This window comes from Notamacropus eugenii, chromosome 6 (assembly GCF_028372415.1).
Source record: "Notamacropus eugenii isolate mMacEug1 chromosome 6, mMacEug1.pri_v2, whole genome shotgun sequence".
Classification (NCBI taxonomy): domain Eukaryota; kingdom Metazoa; phylum Chordata; class Mammalia; order Diprotodontia; family Macropodidae; genus Notamacropus; species Notamacropus eugenii.
Window position 1 is genome coordinate 334,681,564 of NC_092877.1, and position 20,097 is coordinate 334,701,660.

Below are 20,097 nucleotides of genomic sequence, written 5' to 3' on the forward strand. Positions count from 1 at the left end.
CTAGGAGTTTCTCTTTTTGGGATCTCTTTCAGGAGGTGATTGGTGGATTCTTTCAATATTTATTCTACCCTTTGATTCTAGAATATCAGCACAAATTTCCTTGACAATTTCATGAAAGATGATGTCTATGCTCTTTTTTTGATCATGGGTTTCAGGTAGTCCCATAATTTTTAAATTGTCTCTCCTGGATCTATTTTCCAGGTCAGTTGTTTTTCCAATGAGATATTTCACATTATCTTCCATTTTTTCATTCTTTTGGTTTTGTTTTGTAATTTCTTGGTTTTTCATAAAGTCATTAGTTTCCATCTGCTCCATTCTCATTTTTAAAGAACTATTTTCTTCAGCGAGCTTTTGAACCTCCTTTTCAATTTGGCTGATTCTGCATTGTAAAGCCTTCTTCTCCTCATTAGGTTTATGGACCTCTTTTGCCAATTGAGGTAGCCTATTTTTAAAGGTGTTATTTTCTTCAGCATTTTTTTTGGGTCTCCTTTAGCAAGCTGTTGACTTGCTTTTCATGATTTTTTTGCATTGCTCTCTTTTCTCTTTCCAACTTTACCTCTATCTCTCTTACTTGATTTCAAAATCCTTTTTGAGCTCTTCCATGGTCTGAGACCATTGTATATTTATTTTGGAGGTTTTGGATGCAGAAGGCTTGACTTTGGGGTTTTCTTCTGATAGTATGCATTGTTCTTCCTCATCCAAAAGGATGGAAGAAAATACCTGTTCACCAAGAAAGTTGCCTTTTATAGTTTTATTTTTTTCCCTTTTTTGGGCATTTTCTACTCTGGGGATCTGAAAATTCTTAGTTCCTCCAAGGTGGCACAATCAAGGGAGAGGAATTACTCCTCTCCTGGCCTGCAGTCTGGTCTGGGAGCTACCTCAAGCTTTTCTAAGAAGGATCTGAAAGTACAATTGCCCCCTCAGAGCCTCCACCAGCTCCACTAGACCAGCCAGTGCTCCTTCTTAACCCATGGCTACCACTCAGGGCTGAGACTCAGATCAGCTGTGTGATCCCCCAGAGGCTTTAAGCCAAGAGTTCCAAAAATGGATCCTATTGCTACAGTGGCTGCTGATGGCAGAGCCAAACTGCATTCCCTTCTCACCCAGGTTAATGGAATTTCTCACTGACCTTTGAAGCTGTCTTTCGTGTTTGTGGATTAAGGAATCTGGGAACAGCAGCTGCTGCCAGGGATTCCACCCCCTGAGGCCTGCTGTGGTCCTGTCTGTGGTGTGCTGCAGTCAAGGCTGCACTGTGCTCCATTCTGCACCCAACGTGACAGACCTCTACTGTTGGCCTCGCAGGCTGCCTTGGACTGGAAATCTCTTTCACTCTGTCATTTTGTGGCCTCTGATGCTCTAGAATTTGTTTAGAGTCATTTTTTAACAGATATTTTATGGACTATGGGGGGTAGTTTGTATAGGTTCATCCTTTCACTCTGCCAACTTGGCTCTGCTTGCCTATATTTATTATTTACATGTGTGTTTATGCACATGTGCATTTGCATCTCCATTAGATAGATCCTGAAGCTCAGTGCTATGGAATGGACAAACACCAACACCAGCATCTCCCCCCTCTCTAGGTGCCTAGGCACAGCTAGAGTAACAGAAACATTCAAGCTTTGAGAACTACCACACTTCAGTGTATCCTCAGGGGAAATGCAGAAATATCCACAGGTCTTAGCACATGCTAGACACCACCACTAGCATCCTGACTTAGCACCAGGTAATTTGCCAGACCCCTAAGGCCTCCAGCTGTGCCAGCTACTCCTTAATACCCCCTCCCATCAGCGCAGAACCAGATATGAGTGTCCACCTTGAGCCTCAAGGCAACACCAGTACAGCATCATGTAAACAGCCAGGGCTTGCAGCCCCTGGCACAAGAAACCTGAGACAGTGCCCCTTCCACCCCAGGAGCAGAGTTCAAGTTGACAAGAAAGGATAAAGTTCAAAAAAGATGAACAATAAAGGAATACGACTAGAACATTATTATGGTGAAAGAGTAGACCAAGACACAAACTCAGAAGAGGACAAAAGTCTCTCTCTCTCTCTCTCTCTCTCTCTCTCTCTCTCTCTCTCTCTCTCTCTCTCTATCCATCTATCTATCTATCTATCTATCTATCTATCTATCTATCTATCTATATATATATATATATATATATGTATATATATATATAAAATGTAGGCAAAATTTTGACGAGAAACAGGAAGTGGTCTCAAGTACAGAAAGAACTCATGGAAGAATTCAGAAAAGAGCTTACAAATCATACAAGAGAGATAGAAGAAAAAAATGGAAAAGAAATGAGAGAAATTCAAGAGAATTATGAAAAAAAAGTCAACAGCTTGGAAAAAGAAAACAATTGCTTCATGGAAAATGATATACAAAAATCCCCTAAAGAAAATAACTCTCAAAAAGCACAATTGGACAAATGGAAAAGAAAGTATAAAAGCTAATTGAGCAAAACAAGTTCTTTAAAATTAGAATTGGACAAGTGGAAGCTAATGACTCTATGAATCATCAAGAATCAATAAAATCCAAAAGATTAAAATAATAGAAGAAAATGTAAAATACCTTATAGGGAAAAAAAGAAAAATAAAATAAAACAACTGACCTGAAACATAGATCTAGAAGAGATAAATCAGAATCATTGGACTACTTCAAAGCCATAATCCCAAGGTGGACTGGACAGCATCTTGCAAGAAATTAGCAAGAAAAACTGCACTGATGTCCTAGAACTACAGGGCAAAGTAGGCATTGAAGGAATACACCCATCATCTCAGGGAAAAAGATCCTCCCCGCCCCCCCCCCCCCCCCCGCAAACAACAACCACAAAAACAACAACTCTAAGGAACATTATAGCCAAATTTCAGAACAATCAGGTCAAGGCAAAAGAATACTGCAAGTAACCAAAAAGAAGTAATTTGAATACTGAGGAGTCACAATCAGGATTACACAGGACATAGCAGTTGCAACCTTAAAAGTTCATAGGTTGATATTCTGGAATACAAAGGAGCTAGGAGGACAACCAAGAATAGACCTGTGACATCAAGCAAATTACATCAAGGGAAAAAAATGATCATTCAATGAAATAAAAGGATTTCAAGCTTTCATAAGGAGAAGAGTAGAATTAAACCAAAAAGTTGATCTCCAGTATCATGACCCAAGAGAAGTATAAACAGATAAAAAGGAAAAAGAAAACATAAGAGATTTAATAGAGCTGAACTGTTTATATCCCTCCATGGGAAGATGATATTTATAATTTTTAAATATTGTGCCACTAATAGTATATCCAGAAGCAATATACATAAACATAGGGTATGGGTAGAAGGTGAATTTGAGGGAATGACATAATAACATAAGGGATGAAAAGTAGTTCACTAGGCTCAGAAGGAAGGGAAAGTAGAATGGGGGAAGTTATTTCACATGAAGATGTGTAAAAGTTATTACAGTGGAAGGGAAGATGGGAGGGTGAGTGATGGGTATCACTTCTACCTTTCTCTCAATAATATTGATTCAAAGAGGGAATAATATACAAAATCTGTTGAACATAGAAATCTACCTAACCAGATAGGGAAATAGGAGGGAAAGAGATTAAGTAAAGCAGGAGCTGAGAGACGGGAGGCAAATTGGGGGAAGGGTTAGACAGAGGTAAAAATTTGTAATATGGAAAGGGTGAAAGGAGAGAGAGGACAAACAGGAGGAAAAATAAGGTGGAGGGAAAAACAGTTAATAATCATAAGTGTGAATGTGAATCAGATGAACTTTTCCATAAAATGGAAGTGGATATCAGAGTGGATCAAAACCAGAATCCTACAATATGTTGTATAAAAGAAACATACTTGAAGCAGAGAGACACACATGAAATAAAGGTAAGGGACTGGAACAAATCTATTATGTTTCAAATGAAGTAAAAAAAAAATCAAAAACAGAGATAATAGTCCTGATCTCTGACAAAGTAAAAGCAAAAATAGATCAAATTAAAAGAGATAAAGAATGAAACTGCATCTTGCTAAAAGGCCCTGCAGACAATGAAGCAACATCAATATGAAACATACATATCCCAAGTGATATTGCATCCAGATTCTCAAAGGAGAAGTTAAGTGAGCTGCAGGAAAATAAAATAGCAAAACTATACAAGTTGGGGACCTCAGCTGTCCCCTCTCAGAACTTGATAAACCCAGCCAAGGAATAAACAAAGAAGAGATTTAGGAGGTAAATAGAGTACTAGAAAAATTAGATCTGACAGATTTTGGAAAAAACAAAATGGGAGAAGAAAGGAATATACCTTCTTCTCAGCATCACATGGCACCTATAAAAAAATTGACCATGTAGTAGAGCATAAAAATCTCAAAATAAAATATAGAAAGATAGAAATATTATATGTATTCATGAATAGGCTGAGCCAATATAATAAAAATGACAATTCTGCTTAAACTAATTTACTTATTCAGTGCCATACCAATCAAACTAACCAAAATTATTTAATAGAGTCAGAAAAAATAATAATATAATTTGTCTGGAACAAGAAAAGATCAAGAATATCAAGGGAATTTAAAAAAATACAAATGAAGGTGACCTAGCAATATTGGATCTCAAATTATATGATAGAGCAATAATTAACAAAACTCCCTGGTACTGGCTAAGAAATAGAGTGGTGGCTCAGTGGAGTAGGTTAGGTATACAAGACACAGTAGTTGTAAGGACCATAGTAACCTACTGTTTGATAATCCAAAAGATCCCATCCTTTAGGACAGGAAGTCATTGAGAAAAAACTGATGGGAAAACAATAGACCAGCATCTCACACTGTATATCAAGATAAGGTCAAAATGGGTGCATGATTTAGACACAAAGGGTGACACCATAAAGAAGTTAGAAAAGCAAGGAATAGTCTCCCTATCAGATCCATGGGGAAGAGAAGAATTCCTGACCAAACAAGAGATTGAGAACATTATGAAATATAAAATAAATAATTTTGGTTATATTCAGATAAAAAAGTTTTTTGTACAAACAAAACCAATGCAACCAAGATTAGAAAGAAAGTAGAAAGCTGAGAAATAATCTTTATAGCAAGTGTCTCTGATAAAGTCATCATTTCCCAAATATATAAAGAACTGAGTCAAATGTACAAGAATGCAAGCCATTGCCTGATTACAAATGGTCAAAGGATATGAAGAGGCAGTTTTCTGATGAAGAAATCAAGCTCTCTATCTGCATATGAAGAAGTGTTCTATATCACTTTTGATTAGATAAATTCAAATAAAACCTCTAAGATACCACCTCACACCTATCAGATTAACTAATATAACCAAAAAAAAAAATGATAAATGTTGGAGAGGATGTGGGAAAAATTAGGACACTAATGCATTTTTGGTGGAGTTGTCAACCAATTCAACTATTATGTACAACAATTTGGAATGATAGCCGAAGGGCAACCAAATTGTGCATATCTTTTGATCCAACAATGCCACCACTAGATCTGTATCCCAAAGAGATCATGAAAGAGGGAAAAGGAGAGGATGCTCTTCAAATGAAGAATGGCTGAACTTCCATATATGAATATAATGGAATACTGTTGTTCAATGAGAAATGAACAGGCAGATTTCAGAAAAAATAAATCTCTGGAAAGATTTGTATGCACTGATGCAAAATGAAATGAGTAGAACCAGGAAAACATTGTACAAAGTATCAGCAATATGCGTGATGACCAAATATGAATGACTCAGCTCTTCTCAGTAACACCATAATCAAAGACAAGTACAAAGGACTGATGAAGGGAAATGCTGTTCACATCCAGATAAAGAACTGATGGACTCTGGATACAGACTGAAACATATTTTTTTTCACTTACTTTATTCCTTTTCATGGTTTCCTTTCTCTTGTGATCTATTTCTTCTTTCAAAATTATGACATACGAAAATATGCTTTACATGACACACATGCATATTAATTGTCTACCATTTTAGGAAGAGGGGAGGGAAGTGAAGGAGAAAAATTTGGAACTCAAACCCTTTTAAAAATGAATGTTAAAAATTTTCTTGACTTGTAATTGGGGGAGAAAAAATATTATTAATAATAGTGTTTTTACTTACCCATCCCTTTCTATAGGAAGTTGCATGGCAAGAGACTTCAGCCCTAAGAAACCTCATAGGCAAATGCTTATAAAGCAGGTGCATTTGACATTCTTGAAGTTTAAATTAAGTTTATAATTAATCATTCATTAAGTTTAAAAAAAAATAGAAGGAGTCATCTAGGAACAATTTACTTGCAGAAGAAAGGGAGGATAGAGGCATGTGGCAAATCACCTGACAACCTCTAATTTATTCTCTTGTAAATCAGCATTTCCTCTCATCAGTTTTGCCTAAAGTATGTCTCTTTATTTGATTAATTTCACTTAGCTCAACGAGGTAAGGAGCTTTTATAATACTTTTAAAGGTCATAGCAACATGACATGTGATATTTGTGAACAATTAGGATATGTGTGTATGCTTTAATATTGCAGTTTTCCTGCATCACAAATACTGTTAGTAGAAGTGTGAAGCACGTGTAATCTTACTGTCTTCATGGGTCAGATTTCATTATGTGAATTTCAGCATTTTATTCTGACATTTCTTATTACGTTAATATATTCCATTAACGGTGGATATTTATTTTTCGCACCTAAGGATATACAGTCTTGCAAACACATTTAAATGGAACTTTCTTATCAGTGAATCTGTGAAATCCTTGTCTATTTACTAAATTAAGAATCCTTTTTGCCTGTCAGCACAGCTAAATTATAATTTTAAACGATACAGGATAAACAGCAGATGTGTCCAGAATTTTTGTTGGTTTTTTTATTTTCCCTCAGTAATTTCTATTGGTAAGATAACATTTTTCAGATGTTAAAATGGTTCAATGATAAGAAGAAATTTTTGCATAAGGATAGGAAAGAATGACTTCAGACAACTAATGCAAACAGTGAACATGCCCTCCTTATTAAAGAAAATTTTTCTTTTTTCCGGATTATCTGCTTCTTCCATCCCGCCATTTTTATTTTTCTATTCCCTTCTTCAAGATTATAAGAAGCACCAGACAGCCCAAACACTGATGGCAAAGAAACTTGTAATTTTTGTTATTAGGTTCCCTTTTAACTCCTGGATAACGTTCCAGGAACCTAAACTAAGATGCCTACTTTACTAATGCAACTAGGGGATAGGGTCTAGGATCTGTCATTTCATTGATAAAAGTAACTACTGGGTGAGGAAACTTCCTTCACCAATGCAAGGTCTCAGACCTGCCCAGAGCACTGAGAAGAGATTTTCCCAGGGTCACACAACCAGTTTATAACAAAGGTAGATCACAAAAGGAATATTTATGAGAACACAAATAATTAGCTCTAATTGAACACTGTTGCTAACAGATTGTATCAGCAAGCATCATAGAAAATAGGAGGTAGTGGGGGTCTGCTATCACAAGTTCTTTGATCTGCTTCTCTAAAAGAAAAAGCAACTTTTGAGCGGTTAACAATCACTTTAACCAAGCACACATATCATTCACTTAGTTCAGGTGAAAAAGTTAGCACTCTGAACTTCAGAGAAAATACAGAGAAATCAAAAGTCAACAGACAGAGTTTTCAAACTGTCTGACATAAACATATATCATAAATCAACAGACAGGTCCAACCATCTGACCATAGTTACCAGAGAGGGAAGCACCAACACCTGGGTTTTTAAAGTCAGAGGGGCTGTTTAGCTGCTTCCCAGACTCTCATCTGGCACACAAACCTTTCAAAAACTAAGACCCAAAGTAAAACCTTACCCTCAGATTATTTGTACCCTTTTCAGTCAGAGGGCATGACCCTCTGACCCAGTGCCTCAATAGAAAAAAAACCAAAAGGTCCTTAGGACCCTCCTACAAAACAACTCCCCTAATCAAGTTGGGTGGGGAAGATCTTCTTTAATCACCTTCAAACAGAGACATTATATTTCTTGATTACACTAAAACAAAATCAGCAGAAGATCCTACTTTGCTTGGCCTCACACAGGTTCTCCACCTAATTGGAATCTCAGAATCTCTGAGTTGCAATGGACCTCCAGAGGACAACCATTCCAGCATGTGTCTAAATAAAAACCACTTAATCCAAGGATTCAATTTTAAAGAAAAAGAAAAAAAATGAGACAAAGATAAATATAGATCCATTCCTTGGAAGTTAATAGTTAACCACATTAATTTCTACTCTTTTGATCTTGCTTTTCAACTACTTCCTAAATCCACATCATTCTAGCTTTTTTTAGCCCCCTTTCTTGAACTTGTTCATACATAGGCAAAGTCCCTCCCACCACACACACACTTAAATCCAATTCATTTGCAAGTCATGGCATCATATTCCTGATGTCATGATCCTCTTCAAGAACAAAGAGTAAACCACAATGAGCCATTTCCTGAAATCTAGGTAAAAACAGCATCTGCAGCATTTTCCAGATATTACCAGTCTAATAACCCTTCCAAAAATAAGAAATGGGATTGCTCTATTCTTTATGAAGCTATTTTTGCTCTTAGTGGTTACTGGTTCCCTTCCTAGACATTCACAATCCCAGCCCCTAATAATCCATTTAAGAGCATTCTCCTTAGCCAGGAGTCACAATTTTTAATCTTACCATTCACCATTTCCCAAATCCATGTAACTGCACTCTAATCTACTGTCAATCTTGTCCATTTTAATATAGTAAGTATCAACCTCAAAAGAGAGTATAATAATTGTAGGTTACTATTCCTCTTTTAAATCTCCCTCAATGATAGCTTTGAGTCTTTTATATTTTAAACATTTATTTGGTGTGGAGAAAATAAATACCTGTCCTATACCTGATCTACACCGTAAACTAAGTGCATTTAAGACCTCCTTTGGGGGAGCTCCTAGGTATGAGTTAAACCTCAGATGTAAGTGACCTTCCCTGGGGCTCCATGTTAGGGGTATAAAGAACCACAGTCAATGAGAAAGAGGATTTAAGAAAGGGAATTTTAGACACAAAGGGAATAGGGAAAGCTGTTCCTGTACTGAAGGAAATGCACCAATGTAGGGGGTATCCCCAGAGCACACAACTGTCTGATCCTTCCAGAAAACAAATTGATAAGTATGGGACTGGAGACTAAGGAAGTCTTGCTCTGATTTGCACTCTACAGTCTAATTCACCCCATAGTCTAATTCTGAGGGACATGCTTAACAGTCTCAAGCAGCAATACCACTGAAGCTACTCTTTAGATCTTTAAAGCACTTTTTAGATCTTTCCTCCTCAGGTGGACCCAAGGCACCAGGTCTGAAAGAGAAACCCAATGGAACAGAGGATGAAAGATGTATACATGGACCAGGAAGAATCAAATTCTTTCTCCAGCAAATGGGAACCTGAGCAGAGCTCTAATGGTCATTCAGGAGAAACTCAGGAATTTTGGCTCTCTACTGTCCCCTGGAGTCAGATCTCTTTGAGGTTTCAGCAAACTTCAGGAAACCTGACTTATTGGAACTCAGATTCCCAACAGTGATAAACAGTTTGTACCAGATTTCCACTCTGAAAACTTCTCTTTCTCCAATCCTACCACCAAGGTCAAGGAGCCACAGAGATCCTATACTGACACATGTCTATCCTACATCTGAAAGCCATGTTCTCCTACCACCATGGGTGAGCAATGCCTTTTTACCAGGGCCTACGATGACCCCAGACAAGTTGCCATCAAGTCTCCCACACATAATGCCCCAGGACAGGCACTTTCCTGAGGCAGAATAGAATTTCTTGAGACCCCCAGAGGCGACACCTCCAAATCGCTAAAAATATGTTCATCATGGAATATAGCTCCATTTTCCAGTAGCCCCCAGAAATGTTTTTCTTTCCTATCCTCCCAAGGTGAGGGCCAGGAATCTCCTGAAATGTCCTACCAGCCCCAACTGTCTGAGCCCTGCCTGCCTTAACTCCAACAGAACTTCAAGAGAAAATATCATGGCCCCCTGTAAGAACAAATGGGAGGGGGAAGCACTAGCATCAGGCACAGAGGCTGGGGCAGTGATCTAGAAGGCACAGATATATTTTGCCTATAATCCAGATATTTCTAGGTGTCAATATGTGTACTTATCTACAGAAGGCTTCCATAGCCACTCCTCAAGTGATGGAACCATGGGTTATGGTTTTGAGGAATTTATTTGACCCTTCCCAGAGGATTTTTGGGTGGTCTCAAACAAATTTAAAGGGAGCATAAAACAGAAAGATCTAAGAGCATTCCAGAAAGTATTTTCATGCAAGCATCCAGGTTCCCTACAATTCTGGCAATATTTGGTTGCTCTCTTGACTGACCCAACTAATGCTCACTTCATTACCTGACCAGGCCAATGGATGGAATTCAAGCTCATAGAGCTGGAGCAGGTAAGATGGCTCCGGGGTCTTCAGAAGAATCACTCAAATTACCTGAAAGCAATGATGAAAGAAGGGCCTAGACATCATCTTTCATGATATTATCAAGGAAAACTGCCCTGAGATTCTAGAACCAGAGGGCAAAATAAATATTCAAGGAATCCACAGAACACCGCATGAAAGAGATCCAAAAAGAGAAACTCCTAGGAACATTGTGGCCAAATTCCAGAGTTCCCAGGTCAAGGAGAAAATATTGCAAGCAGCTAGAAAGAAACAATTCAAGTATTGTGGAAATACAATCAGGATAACACAAGACCTAGCAGCTTCTACATTAAGGGATTGAAGGGCTTGGAATATGATATTCCAGAAGTCAAAGGAACTAGGATTAAAACCAAGAATCACCTACCCAGAAAAAGTGAGTATAATACTTCAGGGGGAAAATGGTCATTCAGTGAAATAGAGGATTTTGAAGCATTCTTGATGAAAATACCAGAGGTGAAAAGAAAATGTGACTTTCAAACTCAAGAATCAAGAGAAGTATGAAAAGGTAAACAGGAAAGAGAAATCATATGGGACTTACTAAAGTTGAACTGTTTATTTCCTACATGAAAAGATAATACTTGTAACTAGAAACTTTTCTTAGTATTTGGGTAATTGGAGGGATTATTCACACACACACACACACACACACACACACACACACACATACACATACACAGACACAGACACATATATAGACAGAGGGCACAGGGTGAGTTGAATAGGAAGGGATGATATCTAAAAAAATAAAATCAAAGAGTGAGAGAGGAAAATATTGAAAGGAGAAAGGGAGAAATGGAATGGGGCAAATTATCTCTCATAAAAGAGGTAAGAAAAAGCTTTTCCAATGGAGGGGGAAAGGGGAGAGGTGAGAGGGAACAAATGAGTCTTACTCTCGTCAGATCTGGCTTAAGGAGGGAATAACAAGCATACCCAATTTGGTATAAAAATCTATCTTACACTTCAGGAAAGTAGAGTAGAAGGGGATAAGTGGGGTGGGGTGGATGATAGAAGGGAGGGCAAATTGGAGGAGGGAGTTATTAAAAGTAAACACTTTAGGGGAGGGACAAAATCAAAAGAGAAAATAGAATAAATGGGGGCAGGATGGGAGGGAGGGAAATATAGTTAGTTTTATGCAACATGACTATTACAGAAGTCTTTTGCAAAACTACACATATATAGCCTATATAGAATTGCATGCCTTCTCAGTGGGGATGGGTGGGGAGGAAGGAAGAGAGAGAAGTTGGAACTCAGTGTTTTAGGAATGAATGTTGAGAATTGTTTTTGCATGCAACCAGGTAATAAATACAGGTAATGGGGTACAGCACTCTGTCTTGCCCTACAAGAAAAGAGAGAAGATGGAGATAAGGGAAGGGAAGGGTGTGACAGAAGGAAGGGCAGAGAGGGGGAAGGGGTAATCAGAATGCAAGACTTTATGGGGTGGGGGAGGGGAGAGATGGGGAGAAAATTTGGATCTCAAAATCTTATGAAAATGAATTTTGAAAACTAAAAATAAATCAACTACAAAAAAAATAATAACCCAGCCATGCATTATGGCAGGTTGATCTCTACTACTATTATTATGAGAAGAGAATGGTGAATGCTAAGTGTACAAGTTTGTGTGTCAGCTCCAGGCCCTTTTCACTGTGACCTTCACAGACAATTAGAGCCCAGCCATCAAGTCTGAATTCCACAGGCCAATCATTTAAGACTGTTCTGCTATCTTTTCTCACCTGGATGACAGTCCTGAGTGTCTTCCAGAGCTGGGGAGGGGAAGGGGTCTGTCTAGCTCAATTATCCCAAAGGTGACCACTCCTATTAGCCTCTGACATCTCACCAAGTATTCATAAACCCCTCCAGTAGCATCAGAACATGCTACTCTGTGATGTATGGTATTAGCAGGAACACTTAATTCTTTTTTTTAATTTTCATTTATTTATTTATTTAATTTAACTTTTAACATTCATTTTCACAAAATTTTGGGTTACAAATTTTCTCCCCTTTTTATCCCCTCCCCCCCCCAAACCCAAGCTTTCTAATTGCCCCTGTGACCAATCTGCTCTCTCTTCTATCATCCCTCTCTGCCCTTGTCTCCCTCTTCTCTTTTGTCCTGTAGGGCCAGATAGCTTTCTATACCCCTTTACCTGTATTTCTTATTTCCTAGTGGTAAGAACATTACAGTTGATCCTAACACTTTGAGTTCCAACTTTTTACCTCCCTCCCTCTCCACCCCTTCCCTTTGGAAGGCAAGCAATTCAATATAGGCCAAATCTGTGTAGTTTTGCAAATGACTTCCATAATAGTTGTGTTGTATAAGACTAACTATATTTCCCTCCATCCTATCCTGTCCCCCATTACTTCTATTCTCTTTTGATCCTATCCCTCCCCATAAGTGTCGACCTCAAATTGCTCCCTCCTCCCCATGCCCTCCCTTCTGTCATCCCCCCCACCCTGCTTGTCCCCTTGTCCCCCGCTTTCCTGTATTGTGAGATAGGTTTTCCTACCAAAATGAGTGTGCATTTTATTCTTTCCTTTAGTGGAATGTGATAAGAGTAGACTTCATGTTATTCTCTGACCTCCCCTCTTTATCCCTCCACTAATGAGTCTTTTGCTTGCCTCTTTTATGAGAGATAATTTGCCCCATTCAATTTCTCCCTTTCTCCTCCCAATATATTTCTCTCTCACTGCTTGATTTCATTTTTTTTTAAGATATGATCCCATCCTCTTCAATTCACTCTGTGCACTCTGCCTCTATGTATGTGTGCGTGTGTGCTTGTGTGTATGTGTACTCCCACCCAGTACCCAGATACTGAAATGTTTCAAGAGTTGCAAATATTGTCTTTCCATGTAGGAATGTAAACAGTTCAACTTTAGTAAGTCCCTTATGACTTCTCTTTGCTGTTCACCTTTTCATGGTTCTCTTCATTCTTGTGTTTGAAAGCCAAATTTTCTTTTCAGCTCTGGTCTTTTCATCAAGAATGCTTGAAAATCCTCTATTTCATTGAAAGACCATTTTTTTCCCTGAAGTATTATACTCAGTTTTGCTGGGTAGGTGATTCTTGGTTTTAGTCCTAGTTCCTTTGACTTCTGAAATATCCTATTCCATGCCCTTCGATCCCTTAATGTAGAGGCTGCTAGATCTTGTGTTATCCTGATTGTATTTCCACAATACTTGAATTGTTTCTTTCTAGCTGCTTGCAATATTTTCTCCTTGACCTGGGAACTCTGGAATTTGGCCACAATGTTCCTAGGAGTTTCGCTTTTTGGATCTCTTTCATGCAGTGTTCTGTGGATTCCTTGAATATTTATTTTGCCCTCTGGTTCTAGAATCTCAGGGCAGATTTCCTTGATAATTTCATGGAAGATGATGTCTAGGCTCTACTTTTGATCATGGCTTTCAGGTAGTCCCAAAATTTTTAAATTGTCTCTCCTGAATCTATTTTCCAGGTCAGTTGTTTTTCCAATGAGATATTTCACATTATCTTCCATTTTTCCATTCTTCTCTCTTTGTTCTGTGATATCATGCTTTCTCGCAAAGTCCTTAGCCTCCATCTGTGCCATTCTAGTTTTGAAAGAACTATTTTCTTCAGTGAGCTTTTGAATCTCCTTTTCTATTTGGCTAATTCTGCTTTTGAAAGCATTCTTCTCCTCATTGGTTTTTTGAGCCTCTTTTGCCAATTGAGTTAGGCTAGTTTTCAAGGTGTTAATTTCTTCAACATTTTTTTGGGTCTCCTTTAGCAGGGAGCTGATCTGCTTTTCATGCTTTTCTTTCATCTCTCTCATTTCTCTTCCCAGTTTTTCCTCCACCTCTCTAACTTGATTTTCAAAATTCTTTTTGAGCTCTTCCATGGCCTGAGCCCATTGGGTGGGCTGGGACACAGAAGCCTTGATTTCTGTGTCTTTTGCCTGATGGTAAGCATTGTTCTTCCTCATCAGAAAGGAGGGGAGGAAATGCCTGTTCTCCAAGAAAGTAGCCTTCAATAGTCTTATTTCTTTTCCCTTTTCTGGGCATTTTCCCAGCCAGTGACTTGACCTCTGAATATTCTCCTCACACCCACCTTGCCTCCTGATCCTCCCAGCCAGCGTTTGGGGACTGAGATTCAAATGCTGCTTCCAGCCTTAGGGCTTTTGGCGGGGGCGGGGCTGCTATTCAGTATGAGATTATGTTCAGGTGCTCAGGTCAGGGCAGGGCTGCCTCTCAGGCTCAGTTCCCTCAGGGGGTTTATGCACAGACCTTCCACAATGGATTCAGGCTCCTGCCCGCTTGGGGAGCCCCGATCTGCAGCCGCCTCTCAGCTTCTACCTCCCGGGGGGGCCCGAATCATGGGGGCACCCCACTCCCCTCTCGACCCACCAAAGAGACTCTCTCACCGACCCCTGTCACCTGTGGGCAGAGGGACTTGTGCGGCCGCTGGAGATCTCGTCCCTGAAGCCTGCTCGGGTCTGTTTCTCTCGGTGCCGTGGCCACGGCCGCAGCAAGTCCAGGCTGGGCCCCGCGTCTGCAGCGTGACGGACCTTTTGCGAGAGGTTTGCAGGTCCCTCTGTGGGTGGAGGGACCCGCGTGCCTGCTGGAGATCCCGTCCCCGAAGCCTGCTCGGATCTTTTCCTCTCAGTGCCGCGGCCACGGCAGGGCTGCCCTCAGCTCCCAGTCCCGGCGCCCAGTCCGCAGCGCGAAGGACCCCCCACGAGAGGTTTGCAGGTCCCTCCGGAACAGAAACCTCCCTCGCTCCGTGGCCTCTGGGTGCAGAATTCACCGTGAGTTACTCCCCTGTAGCCGTTCTGTGGGTTGTGGGTTCAGAGCTATGTGTATGTGCGTCTTTCTACTCCGCCATCTTGGCTCCGCCCCCACTTAATTCTTTTCTCTGACTCTGCAAGAAACTTTGGAGGGTAGTTGCTTAGAACTGTTCATCCCTTCTTGTTTTCCTTCTTCAGGATCCCACTCATGGTGCTCCCTTGAATGGCTAGAGAATGTGGGAAAAGAACTTTTCCATAAGTAGGAAAGTCATATTTTCATAAACTCTTTACCTTTCCATACTACCCAGAGAGCTTGGTTCAGCCTCTTCCCGTTTTTGTCTAAGCAGCCCACTCACCTCCTTTTTCCTCCAGTACCAATAACAAAGGTTTGCCCCTACCAGGTCAGGAAAAGAGGAGTAACTTTCTCTATCACCTCCAACCCAAGTAGAACGTTAAGGGTCAGAAACCTCCCATCATATCTTTTTTTATTTTTATTTTTTTTGTTTCTATTTTCTATGTTTATTTATTTTTAGTTTTCGACATTCATTTCCACAAAATTTTGAGTTCCAAATTTTCTCCCCATCTCTCCCTACCCTATAATGCCTTGCATTCTGATTACCCCTTCCCTCAATGTGCCCTCCCTTCTATCACACCCCACTCTTCCCTTATCCCCATATTCCCTGTTTCTTGTAGGGCAAGATAGATTTTTATATCCCATTACCCGTATTTCTTATTCCCCAGTTTTATGCAAAAACAATTCTCAACATTCATGTCTAACACTTTGAATTTCAGCTTCTCTCCCTTTCTCCATGCCCACTCATCTCCCCCAAGAAGGTAAGCAATTCCATATAGGCTATATATGTGTACTTTTACAAAAGACTTCCATGATAGTTATGTTGTGTAAGACTAACTATATTTTCCTCCTTCTTATCCTGCCTTCCATTCATTCTATTCTCTCATTTGTCCTGGTCCCTCCCCAAAAGTGTTTATTTCTAATTCCTCCTTTTTCCCATTTGCTCTCCCTTCTATCATCCGACTCACCCCACTTGTCCTCTTCTCACATCCTGTCCTGTAGTGTAAGACAGCTTTTCATACCAAATTGAGTGAACATGTTATTCCCTCCTTTAGCCAAATGTGCAGAGCGTAAGCTTCACATTTTCCCTCTCACATCCTCCCTTTTCTCCTCCAGTGAAAAAGCTTTTTCTTGTGTATTTTATGAGTGATAATTTACCCCATTCCATTTCTCCCTTTCTAATTTCATGTTTCTTAAATTTCATCCTTTCTTATTCAACTCAACCTGTGCTCTGTGTGTGTATGTGTGTGTGTGTGTGTGTATAATCCCTCCACCTACCCAAATGCTGACAAAAATCTCAAGAGTTACAAATATTATCTTTCCATGTAAAAATGTAAATAGTTCAACTTAAGAAAGTCTTTATGATTTCTCTTTCTTGTTTTCCTTTTCATGCTTCTCTTGATTCTTGTGTTTGCAAGTCAAATTTTCTATTCAGTTCTAGTCTTTTCATCAAGAATGCTTGAAAGTTCTCTATATCATTGAATGACCATTTTTTCCCCTGAAGTATTATACTCAGTTTTTCTGGGTAGGTGATTCTTGGCTTTAATACCAGCTTCTTTGACTTCTGAAATATCATATTCTAAGGCCTTCAATCCTTTAAGGTAGAAGCTGCTAGATCCTGTGTTATCCTGATTGTATTTACACAGTACTAGAATTATTTCTTTCTAGTTGCTTGCAATATTTTCTCCTTGACCTGGGAATTCTGAAATTTGACTACAATATTTCTTGGAGTTTTTCTTTTTAGATTTCTTTCAGGAGGTGATTGGTGGATTCTTTCAATTTCATGAAAGGTGATGTCTAGTCTCTTTTTTTTATCATGGCTTTCAGGCAGTCCCATAATTTTTAAATTGTCTCTCCTGAATCTATTTTCCAGGTCAGTTGTTTTTCCAATGAGATATTTCTCACTATCTTCCATTTCTTCATTCTTTTGGTTTTGTTTTGTAATTTCTTGGTTTCTCATGAAGTCATTAGCTTCCATCTGCTCCATTCTCATTTTTAAAGAACTATTTTCTTCAGTGAGCTTTTGAACCTCCTTTTCCATTTGGCTAATTCTTCTTTTTAAAGCATTCTTCTCCTCATTGGCTTCTTGGACCTCTTTTGCCAATTGAGTTAGGCCATTTTTAAAGGTGTTATTTTCTTCAGCATTTTTTTGGGGTCCTTTAGCAAGCTGTTGACTTGCTTTTCACAATTTTCTTGCATGCCTCTCATTTCTCTTCCCAATTTTTCTTCCACCTCTCTTACTTGATTTTCAAAATCCTTTCTGATTTCTTCCATGGACTGAGACCATTGTATATTTATTTTGGAGGCCTCTGATGGTAAGCATTGTTCTTTCTTATTCAGAAGGATGGAAGAAAATACCCATTAACCAAGAAAGTAACTTTCTATAGTCTTTTTTTTCCCCCTTTTTTGGGCATTTTTCCAGTCCGTTATTTAACTTTTCAGTCCTTTGTCAAGAGGAGGGTATACTCTGGAGACCCATAAGTTCTCAGTTCCTCCAAGGTGGCACAATCAAGGGAGAAAAGTTTACTCCTCTCCTGGCCTGCACACTGGTCTGGGAGCAACCAAAAACTTTTCTGCCCAAAATCTGTGAGTAGTAGAATTTCCTCTCCACAACTGCCTTCAGCTCTGTCATGCCCCAGGACTGAGCTCAGGCCTGAGATTCAGATCAGCTGCTCCATACCCCCAGGGGCTTTAGGTGGAGGGCTCCACAAATGGAAGCTGCTGCTGCTGCTACCACCTCTGCTGTTGTTGCTGTCTTTGCTGCAGCCCCAGCAGGGCCTAGGGGAGGACCATGATCCGTTCTTTCCCAGTTGAAAAAGCCCTCTCACTGACCTTTGAAGTTGCCTTTGGCATTTGTGGGTTGAAGGATCTGAGAGCCTCTGCTGCTGCTGGGGATTCCACCCCTAAAACCTGTTCTGGTCTGTTCTGGTCCTGTTCCTCTTGGTGCAGCCTGGCCAAGGCTGGACTGTGCTGTGCCCTGAGCCCAGTGCAATAGACCTTTCCTGTAGGCCTTCCAGGTTACCTTGGGCTGGAAATCTCTTTCACTCTGTAGTTTTATGGCTTCTGCTGCTCTAGAATTTGCTGAAAATCACTTTTTACAAGTATTCTATGGCCTATCAGGGAAGAGCTAGAGTATGTGTGTCTTTCTACTCTGTCATCTTGGCTCCCATTCTACCATCATATCTTATGAGGTGAACCAGAAGGTTTGGTCATGTTCCCTAATCCACTGACCAAATCCCCAGATAACCTTTCTGCCCCAACATCACCCCAGTCCTTATTCACACTGGGTCACCTTGGGGTCAACGAAATGTTTTGTTTTGTTTTTAACTAAGGAAGTTATTGGCCCTCTAACTTGGCTAGCTGTCTTTTTGCCACAGTAGACTGATAGCAAATGATCAGCTTACTCCAGCTGAATCACTGGAGGGTCTAAGTTCCTATGTTCTCTTAGGAAATGGTTCTTTTCCAGATTCTTTAGGAAAGGAAGGCTGGAGGGGGTCTACCTTGGGCTAGAAGGGATGTTCCCTGCTCAAAATTTACGCTGAGTTAGGATGGACTTGAGAGCATTCCTTGCTCAAAGGAGAGAACATTATCCTCCCCTCTACATCCATTTACAGGTCCAAATAAAGGTTGAAGGAAGGAAGGAATGAAAGAGGGAGGGAGGGAAGGAAGGCTTCTCCCTAGATGCCAGACTTCTCCAGGAGTAAACATATTTTCATATGAGTCAGGAAATGGAACCACCTGCTGGAGAGTAGTGGCTCAGTCCCTTTGCTCCAACAGAAGTTGGCTTATTACAAAGCTATCTAACTTATTATGATCAGTAGATAGGTCATACTACAACTATTCTGGGTCATTTAAGAACATCACCACATTTGGAAAATACTGGATCTCAGTGTGACCCTTTCAAGTGCATTTATATTTATTTGTTTATCTCTCTTTACTATTTCTACTATATAGAAATATCAAAGAGCCTTATGAAGGGCTATGTGGCCCAGAAGAATAGGAAACCCAAGAACTCTAAGTGAAATAGATGAAAAAAGAATGAGATCTAATCTCAAAGCGCATCTAAGTCTCCTGTTATAAATACCAAGTAAATAGAAGATGAGGAAAAACAGCATTATGATTCCTATAGACATTAGACATCTCAATTTCAATTAAAACAATCATGGAACTGACTCATAAGTAAGCTATTGCCACAGCCTGGGAGAATGAGTGTAATTCTGGCAAGTATGTAGTAAGTGATTTTATTTTGTTTTGCATCTTCAGTCAACTTTGGTCCCCCTTTGGATTATTGTAAAAAGGATATTAGACTTTCTATTTACTGGTAAAATGGAAGGCTCTGTCCTATTGGAAAGACTGGGCAGAGTTGACAAGAGCTTCAACTCTCAGAATCCTCCTCTTTGGATACTGGTGAGGCATCAAGTTTTCTCTTGGGTATTCAGCTGGCTTCCAGCTTCAAGACAGAAGATGGAAGATGCCAACCCCATTTTAGATTGTTGAAGGAAAAGGCTTTGGGAAAGCATGAAAGGAGAGGGAAGTCTCCATCATGTTGCTATTCCTGGTTTGTTACTCTAAAGACTTCAAGGAGTTTTCCCTTGGGTGATATCTAAGATACTCTGTATTGGTTGAGTTGTGTTATTTCTCTCGCAATGAGAAAGATCCTTCACTACGTACTGCTTAGCACATATTCTCTCTTGTGTATCTTCTCTGACTTCTGTTTTGCTATGACTTGGATAAATGAGTATATATGTAGGTGGGTGTATCTATATACCTATATATGTATATATCTATATATACATATATATACCTATATATGTATATATCTATATATAGATATTTAGATGCAAACTATGCTGTTAGATAACAATAGTGTGCCCAG

The 20,097-nt window shown here is 39.6% G+C and overlaps 1 pseudogene; it reads left to right on the plus strand.

Annotated features, from left to right (window-relative positions):
- The first annotated feature begins 9,308 nt into the window (after positions 1 to 9,308).
- Positions 9,309 to 10,474, plus strand: LOC140512400 (ETS translocation variant 4 pseudogene; annotated as a pseudogene).
- Positions 10,475 to 20,097: the final 9,623 nt, after the last annotated feature.